This window comes from Oncorhynchus gorbuscha, linkage group LG05, assembly GCF_021184085.1.
Source record: "Oncorhynchus gorbuscha isolate QuinsamMale2020 ecotype Even-year linkage group LG05, OgorEven_v1.0, whole genome shotgun sequence".
NCBI lineage: Eukaryota > Metazoa > Chordata > Actinopteri > Salmoniformes > Salmonidae > Oncorhynchus > Oncorhynchus gorbuscha.
The window spans coordinates 88856867-88864366 of record NC_060177.1 but is presented as its reverse complement, the minus strand read 5'-3'; positions in this window follow the sequence as shown (position 1 = coordinate 88864366).

Genomic DNA, 7500 nt, shown 5'->3' with positions numbered 1-7500 from the left:
TAGAGCTGTCCCAGTGAAGATGAGGATGTATGGATTACAGTAAAGGCAGCACTCTGACAGGTTTACAGGCCTGCAGAAACATGATACAGGAAACGCCAGGAGTGTCACAGTGACAAGTTCAGCTGGTGGACTCACAGACTAGAGAGTTGAGGAGATGCAACACATGGAGCTGAGGAGAGCTGGGTTGGTTTAGCAGCTGAGGAGTGCTGGGTTGGCTTAAGAGCTGAGGAGGTCTGGGTTGGTTTAGGAGCTGATGAGAGCTCGGTTGGGTTAAGAGCGGAGGAGTTCTGGGTTGGTTTAGGACCTGATGAGAGCTCGGTTGGGTTAAGAGCAGAGGAGTTCTGGGTTGGGTCAGGAGCTGAGGAGAGCTGGGTTTTTTATTTTATTTAAATTTTACCTTTCTTTAGCTATGCAAGTCAGCTAACAACAAACTCTTGTTTTCAATGACGGCCTAGGAACAGTGGGTTAACTGCCTGTTCAGGGGCAGAATGACAGATTTGTTCCTTGTCAGTTCAGGGGTTTGAACTTGCAACCTTCCGGTTACTAGTCCAACGCTCTAACCACTAGGCTACCCTGCCGCCCCAAGGGTCAGGAGCTGAGGAGAGCTACTTTGGGTTAGGAGCTGAGGAGAGCTGGGTTGGTTTAGCAGCTGAGGAGTGCTGGGTTGGGTCAGGAGCTGAGGAGAGCTGGGTTGGGTCAGGAGCTGAGGAGAGCTGGGTTGGGTCAGGAGCTGAGGAGAGCTGGGTTGGTTTAGGAGCTGAGGAGAGCTGGGTTGGTTTAGCAGCTGAGGAGTGCTGGGTTGGCTTAAGAGCTGAGGAGTTCTGGGTTGGTTTAGGAGCTGAGTTGAGTTAAGAGCTGAGGAGTTCTGGGTTGGTTTAGGACCTGATGAGAGCTCGGTTGGGTTAAGAGTGGAGGAGTTCTGGGTTGGTTTAGGAGCTGAGGAGAGCTGGGTTGGTTTAGGAGCTGAGGAGAGCTGGGTTGGTTTAGGAGCTGAGGAGAGCTGGGTTGGTTTAGGAGCTGATGAGAGCTGTGTTGGATTGTGTTGTGTTGGGTACAGTACAGAGGGCTAGACAGGCACTGTCTGACAGGCAAAGGCACTCTGACAGGCATAGTCTGACACCGGGGTAGAAACAGATGGGTCTCGACAACATACCCACTATTTACATATCATCAAAACAACTATTTAGCTACAGAGCTGAAGAGAACAGCACTAAGGTCAAAACAACTCTTTAGCTACAGATCTGAAGAGAACAGCACTAAGGTCAAAACAACTCTTTAGCTACAGATAGAAGAGAACAGCACTAAGGTCAAAACAACTATTTAGCTACAGAGCTGAAGAGAACAGCACTAAGGTCAAAACAACTCTTTAGCTACAGATAGAAGAGAACAGCACTAAGGTCAAAACAACTCTTTAGCTACAGAGCTGAAGAGAACAGCACTAAGGTCAAAACAACTCTTTAGCTACAGAACTGAAGAGAACAGCACTAATGTCAAAACAACTCTTTAACTACAGATAGAAGAGAACAGCACTAAGGTCAAAACAACTCTTTAGCTACAGAGCTGAAGAGAACAGCACTAAGGTCAAAACAACTCTTTAGCTACAGAGCTGAAGAGAACAGCACTAAGGTCAAAACAACTCTTTAGCTACAGAGCTGAAGAGAACAGCACTAAGGTCAAAACAACTCTTTAGCTACAGATAGAAGAGAACAGCACTAAGGTCAAAACAACTCTTTAGCTACAGAGCTGAAGAGAACAGCACTAAGGTCAAAACAACTCTTTAACTACAGATAGAAGAGAACAGCACTAAGGTCAAAACAACTCTTTAGCTACAGAGCTGAAGAGAACAGCACTAAGGTCAAAACAACTCTTTAGCTACAGAGCTGAAGAGAACAGCACTAAGGTCAAAACAACTCTTTAGCTACAGAACTGAAGAGAACAGCACTAAGGTCAAAACAACTCTTTAGCTACAGAGCTGAAGAGAACAGCACTAAGGTCAAAACAACTCTTTAGCTACAGAACTGAAGAGAACAGCACTAAGGTCAAAACAACTCTTTAGCTACAGAGCTGAAGAGAACAGCACTAAGGTCAAAACAACTCTTTAGCTACAGAGCTGAAGAGAACAGCACTAAGGTCAAAACAACTCTTTAGCTACAGAGCTGAAGAGAACAGCACTAAGGTCAAAACAACTCTTTAGCTACAGATAGAAGAGAACAGCACTAAGGTCAAAACAACTCTTTAGCTACAGAGCTGAAGAGAACAGCACTAAGGTCAAAACAACTCTTTAACTACAGATAGAAGAGAACAGCACTAAGGTCAAAACAACTCTTTAGCTACAGAGCTGAAGAGAACAGCACTAAGGTCAAAACAACTCTTTAGCTACAGAGCTGAAGAGAACAGCACTAAGGTCAAAACAACTCTTTAGCTACAGAACTGAAGAGAACAGCACTAAGGTCAAAACAACTCTTTAGCTACAGAGCTGAAGAGAACAGCACTAAGGTCAAAACAACTCTTTAGCTACAGAACTGAAGAGAACAGCACTAAGGTCAAAACAACTCTTTAGCTACAGAGCTGAAGAGAACAGCACTAAGGTCAAAACAACTCTTTAGCTACAGAGCTGAAGAGAACAGCACTAAGGTCAAAACAACTCTTTAGCTACAGAACTGAAGAGAACAGCACTAAGGTCAAAACAACTCTTTAGCTACAGAACTGAAGAGAACAGCACTAAGGTCAAAACAACTCTTTAACTACAGAGCTGAAGAGAACAGCACTAAGGTCAAAACAACTCTTTAGCTACAGAACTGAGAGAACAGCACTAAGGTCAAAACAACTCTTTAGCTACAGAGCTGAGAGAACAGCACTAAGGTCAAAACAACTCTTTAGCTACAGAGCTGAAGAGAACAGCACTAAGGTCAAAACAACTCTTTAGCTACAGAGCTGAAGAGAACAGCACTAAGGTCAAAACAACTCTTTAGCTACAGAACTGAAGAGAACAGCACTAAGGTCAAAACAACTCTTTAGCTACAGAGCTGAAGAGAACAGCACTAAGGTCAAAACAACTCTTTAGCTACAGAGCTGAAGAGAACAGCACTAAGGTCAAAACAACTCTTTAGCTACAGAACTGAAGAGAACAGCACTAAGGTCAAAACAACTCTTTAGCTACAGAACTGAAGAGAACAGCACTAAGGTCAAAACAACTCTTTAGCTACAGAACTGAAGAGAACAGCACTAAGGTCAAAACAACTCTTTAGCTACAGAACTGAAGAGAACAGCACTAAGGTCAAAACAACTCTTTAACTACAGAGCTGAAGAGAACAGCACTAAGGTCAAAACAACTCTTTAGCTACAGAGCTGAAGAGAACAGCACTAAGGTCAAAACAACTCTTTAGCTACAGAGCTGAAGAGAACAGCACTAAGGTCAAAACAACTCTTTAGCTACAGAGCTGAAGAGAACAGCACTAAGGTCAAAACAACTCTTTAGCTACAGAGCTGAAGAGAACAGCACTAAGGTCAAAACAACTCTTTAGCTACAGAGCTGAAGAGAACAGCACTAAGGTCAAAACAACTCTTTAGCTACAGAGCTGAAGAGAACAGCACTAAGGTCAAAACAACTCTTTAGCTACAGAGCTGAAGAGAACAGCACTAAGGTCAAAACAACTCTTTAGCTACAGAACTGAAGAGAACAGCACTAAGGTCAAAACAACTCTTTAACTACAGAGCTGAAGAGAACAGCACTAAGGTCAAAACAACTCTTTAGCTACAGAACTGAGAGAACAGCACTAAGGTCAAAACAACTCTTTAGCTACAGAGCTGAAGAGAACAGCACTAAGGTCAAAACAACTCTTTAGCTACAGAACTGAGAGAACAGCACTAAGGTCAAAACAACTCTTTAGCTACAGATAGAAGAGAACAGCACTAAGGTCAAAACAACTCTTTAACTACAGAACTGAAGAGAACAGCACTAAGGTCAAAACAACTCTTTAACTACAGAGCTGAAGAGAACAGCACTAAGGTCAAAACAACTCTTTAACTACAGAACTGAAGAGAACAGCACTAAGGTCAAAACAACTCTTTAGCTACAGAGCTGAGAGGATTAACCACAGACGTTAAGGATTAGGAGGGAGAACGGAGGCAATCTATACATTTACATTTCCATTCAATAAAATAAAACTTCTACACACAAAGTATTTCCATCACATAGACTGTCCAGGTGAATCCAGCTGAATGATATGATCCCTTATTGGTCTTTAAAAGTGAAATTCCTTATGAGGAAGGTTTAGATTCAGAACACATTAATGCCCTAAAAGAGACAATTCATCTTGCAGCCGTCATAAAACATGTCACATCTAAAAATGTACAAATAGATAGCAAACTATATTTACAAACAAATAGGCAGGATAAGTTGCATTTCATAGGGAAAGTCCTATGTGCAAGAAGTCCAACTTTGGTTAAGTTGCACATGTTTACATTAGGGATAAAAGAGAACTTGGCCCTATTTAAAAAACATTCTTAGGTAGTCTGTATCTGCGTCCATGGGGAAGGAGCTGGACTTCAGGGTGGATGGGAAGAGTCAACAGCTATGTATTGGCCTTCTGGAGGGCTCTGACCAGGTAGAGGAATGGAAGGCTCTGAGCAGGTAGAGAGATAGAGGGCTCTGACCAGGTAGAGGAATGGAAGGCTCTGAGCAGGTAGAGAGATAGAGGGCTCTGTCCAGGTAGAGAGATAGAGGGCTCTGAGCAGGTAGAGAGATAGAGGGCTCTGACCAGGTAGAGGGATGGAGGGCTCTGACCAGGTAGAGAGATAGAGGGCTCTGACCAGGTATAGAGATGGAGGGCTCTGACCAGGTAGAGAGATAGAGGGCTCTGACCAGGTATAGAGATGGAGGGCTCTGACCAGGTAGAGAGATAGAGGGCTCTGACCAGGTAGAGAGATAGAGGGCTCTGCCCAGGTAGAGAGATGGAGGGCTCTGACCAGGTAGAGAGATGGAGGGCTCTGACGAGGTAGAGAGATGGAGGGCTCTGCCCAGGTAGAGAGATGGAGGGCTCTGACCAGGTAGAGAGATGACCAGGTAGAGAGATGGAGGGCTCTGCCCAGGTAGAGAGATGGAGGGCTCTGACCAGGTAGAGAGATGACCAGGTAGAGAGATAGAGGGCTCTGACCAGGTAGAGAGATGGAGGGCTCTGTCCAGGTAGAGATGGAGGGCTCTGACCAGGTAGAGAGATAGAGGGCTCTGACCAGGTAGAGAGATAGAGGGCTCTGCCCAGGTAGAGAGATAGAGGGCTCTGTCCAGGTAGAGAGATGACCAGGTAGAGAGATAGAGGGCTCTGACCAGGTAGAGAGATGGAGGGCTCTGACCAGGTAGAGAGATAGAGGGCTCTGTCCAGGTAGAGGGATGACCAGGTAGAGAGATAGAGGGCTCTGACCAGGTAGAGAGATGGAGGGCTCTGTCCAGGTAGAGATGGAGGGCTCTGACCAGGTAGAGAGATAGAGGGCTCTGACCAGGTAGAGAGATAGAGGGCTCTGCCCAGGTAGAGAGATGGAGGGCTCTGACCAGGTAGAGAGATGGAGGGCTCTGACCAGGTAGAGAGATGGAGGGCTCTGACCAGGTAGAGAGATAGAGGGCTCTAACCAGGTAGAGATGGAGGGTTCTGCCCAGGTAGAGAGATGGAGGGCTCTGCCCAGGTAGAGATGGAGGGCTCTGACCAGGTAGAGATGGAGGGCTCTGACCAGGTAGAGAGATGGAGGGCTCTGACCAGGTAGAGAGATGGAGGGCTCTGACGAGGTAGAGAGATGGAGGGCTCTGCCCAGGTAGAGAGATGGAGGGCTCTGACCAGGTAGAGAGATGACCAGGTAGAGAGATGGAGGGCTCTGCCCAGGTAGAGAGATGGAGGGCTCTGACCAGGTAGAGAGATGACCAGGTAGAGAGATAGAGGGCTCTGACCAGGTAGAGAGATGGAGGGCTCTGTCCAGGTAGAGATGGAGGGCTCTGACCAGGTAGAGAGATAGAGGGCTCTGACCAGGTAGAGAGATAGAGGGCTCTGCCCAGGTAGAGAGATAGAGGGCTCTGTCCAGGTAGAGGGATGACCAGGTAGAGAGATAGAGGGCTCTGACCAGGTAGAGAGATGGAGGGCTCTGTCCAGGTAGAGATGGAGGGCTCTGACCAGGTAGAGAGATAGAGGGCTCTGACCAGGTAGAGAGATAGAGGGCTCTGCCCAGGTAGAGAGATGGAGGGCTCTGACCAGGTAGAGAGATGGAGGGCTCTGACCAGGTAGAGAGATGGAGGGCTCTGACCAGGTAGAGAGATAGAGGGCTCTAACCAGGTAGAGAGATGGAGGGTTCTGCCCAGGTAGAGAGATGGAGGGCTCTGCCCAGGTAGAGAGATGGAGGGCTCTGACCAGGTAGAGATGGAGGGCTCTGACCAGGTAGAGAGATGGAGGGCTCTGACCAGGTAGAGAGATGGAGGGCTCTGACCAGGTAGAGAGATAGAGGGCTCTGACCAGGTAGAGAGATAGAGGGCTCTAACCAGGTAGAGAGATGGAGGGCTCTGCCCAGGTAGAGAGATGGAGGGCTCTGACCAGGTAGAGAGATGGAGGGCTCTGCCCAGGTAGAGAGATGACAGTTGTTGCTGCCCCATGATTTTCCCCACATGTCCTGACCATCTTGCCCAACCTATTTTGTTGTGCAACCTTGATGTTCCCAAACCAGCAGGTCAAGCAGTAGGACAGAATCCTCTCAATTAATGCTTTATAAAAGGGAACCATGATGGTTAGATCAACATTAAAAAAGTGGAGTTTCCGTAGGAAATACAGTCTCTGTTGGCCTTTCTCAAAAATAGCATCAGAACACTGATCCCAGGACAGCTTGTTTGTCAATGACTAGCCCAAGGTATTTGTACTCCTCCACTATTTCAATGGGCTGATCTTTTATCATGGTGTGTACATGGTAGTGTTCCTTCCAAAGTCAATCACCGCGTCCTTTGTTTTTGACCTATTTTAAAATGAGATGGGATGACCCACACCAGACAGGAAAATCATTCAGAGCCGGTCCTCATCTCATCCCCTTCGAGAAGACTGACCAAAGCAGTATCGTCAGCATATTTGATCAGGTGTCGCCCTGGGAACCGTCTCCGGGCAGCTGTCTGTATACTGTGTGTGTTGTACTGGTGAAAGAACACTGCCCTGTGGGGTTCCAACTGAAGTCGTCCCCACCTCAGAGAGAGAGTGTTGCCAACTCGTACCTGCTGAGACCTGTCAGTTAGGAAGTTGGTGATCCGTGTGATGAGAGTAGTGTCGAGTCCGAAGTCTCCTCTCAGTCTCTGTCCGCGAGGATGTGTTCCTGATGCTCAGTGTACAGGACGGTGATGAGAGCCGCCAAGACACTCACAGTTCAGGTGCCCCCACTATTGTTTTCCCACCTGGGAAAACGTTCCCCTGTTTCTAAGGGTCCTATTAGCTACTTAGTGAGGATAACTTGAGCCCGGTTCCTGAATAATAAGCATAGATA